Raw genomic sequence first — 2,125 nt, forward strand, 5'->3', positions numbered from 1 at the left:
GCCTAAGGAGCAGAAGTCTTGGAGAACTGCCTAAACCGCTCTGTGAAAGAAGACCAAGAATAAACTATTTGAAAGGCAAGTCAGATAAATCCAGCTGAAGAAGAAAGCAATCTCCATCTCATAAGTCACGCTCTTGAAGTGAACTGGAAATTGAAAAACAGAATAGACAGACAGATGCTTCCGAGGCTCAGCGGCGGCTGGACCATTGGCATCCCATAATTTTCTTCAAATATATAAATCAGCCAAACGAGTGACACCTCACCGTTTTGTGCACAAGGAAGGCCTCGTTCCGAGCAGCGAACAGCAGAGCCAGGGTGTTAAACAATGCTGAAAGGGTCCCGTTTTCATTATGATGAGGCTGTTATCTTTCCTCGCCACCGTTTCCAGTAAATCACTTCTCTGGCGGACATAAGGGCAATGTCAACATTGCTGTATATGTTTTCTGCAATGGTTTGCCATCTCGGCTCAGCCGCTCCGACTGGAGACTCTGAGCTGTTGCCTTCAAAATTTATTTTCATGGGAACGGTAATGGCAGTCATAATAGGAACTGCACATCAATATAGCATTAACTCGGAGGGTGTCGTTGACCAGGCCTTGGGGCTGCCTTGAAGGTAGAGGCGGGGAAATGTGGCCCTTCAGGTCTCTCAAGCTGGCCCTGGGAATTTCCCCCAGGCTCCCAGGATGCACCAAGAACTGGTCTTCCTTTCTACCTTCCTCGAGTGTTTTTGCCTGGCTGTTTTTGTGTCCTCAATGTTAACGGAAAAATCCGAGGGCTCCCTTGGACAAAAACAAAGACACCAACCAGGATACAGTGGTGCCCCGCAAGACGAATGCCTCGCAAGACAGAAAACTCGCTAGACGAAAGAGTTTTCCGTTTTGGAGGTGCTTCGCAAAATGAATTTCCTATGGGCTTGCTTCGCAAGACGACAATGTCTTGCGAGTTCCTGCTGGTTTTTTCCCCTTCCCCCCTTTTTCTAAGCCGCTAAGCCGCTTATCAGCTGATCCGATCAGCAGATAAGCCGCTAATAGCACTAATCCGCTAATCCTTCAATGGGCTTGCTTCGCAAGACAAAAAAACCGCTAGACGAAGAGAATCACAGAACAGATTCTTTTCGTCTTGCGAGGCACCACTGTAACTTGGAGATTCCGGGTTCATTCCCCAACGGCATTTCGAAGTAGAGCCGGAAGAGACACGCTGCGTGTTTTCCAGTTTTCTCAATTGCATTTGCAGCCAGACCTTTGCACCTCGGTTCTCAAACTTTTCAGAACTCGAACGGTCTTCCGGAACAGATTACATTTGAGAACCGAGGTATCACTGTAAATGTGGCAGAAAGGGATGGAGCTGGAAGTTCTGGTTCTTTCAGATTTTTATTTTTCGAATCTTGAATTCAACTCTTCACATTCTTGCAACAACATGTGCATTTTTGTTTTTTAAATCCTCGTGAAATTTGGAAGCCATTTAGTGCAAATCTGTCCCAATAAACACATTTTTTTTGTATGCAGCTTTGAATAACACACACATCTTTGGTAAAGCAACTTTCTCTACTGTTAAAATAAATTGTATGCTATTGACTGAATTGTATTCTATTTTATGAATGCGTTGCCCTAATAACGCATTTTCGTAAACACTGGTTTGAGAACAGCGTCGCTCACAACATTCAGGAAAGGTGAATTTCGAATGGGTAGCTGTGTTTCAGTTCCTGCACGATCATTATTAAAAATATTTATTCCTTTTATTATTTATTTTTGTCATGAATGAAAGTGAGAAGGCCTTACAAAGTCAAACAAACTTTAAAACCAAGCATAAAATCTTAAACAAGCCTGCCTACACAGCATACAATTAAAATGCATTTAAAACACAATCTACTTCCAATAAAGAATCTGTAATTTACACACACACACACACACACACACACACACACTCCTGAGCTACAACTCCCAGCACCCTTAACAAACTACAATTCCCAGGATTATTTTTTGGGGGGAGGGGTAAACGTACTCAAAATGTGCTTTCCATCACGTGTTTGCAGCATACAATAAAACACTGGGGGAAAGCGCATCTGCAAAGGGCAGAACTAATTCATCCCACCCGTCTTAAAAAGCTGAACAAAAATGCATAGAAAAG

This window comes from Podarcis vaucheri (assembly GCF_965113315.1).
Source record: "Podarcis vaucheri genome assembly, chromosome: 15".
Classification (NCBI taxonomy): Eukaryota; Metazoa; Chordata; class Lepidosauria; order Squamata; family Lacertidae; genus Podarcis; species Podarcis vaucheri.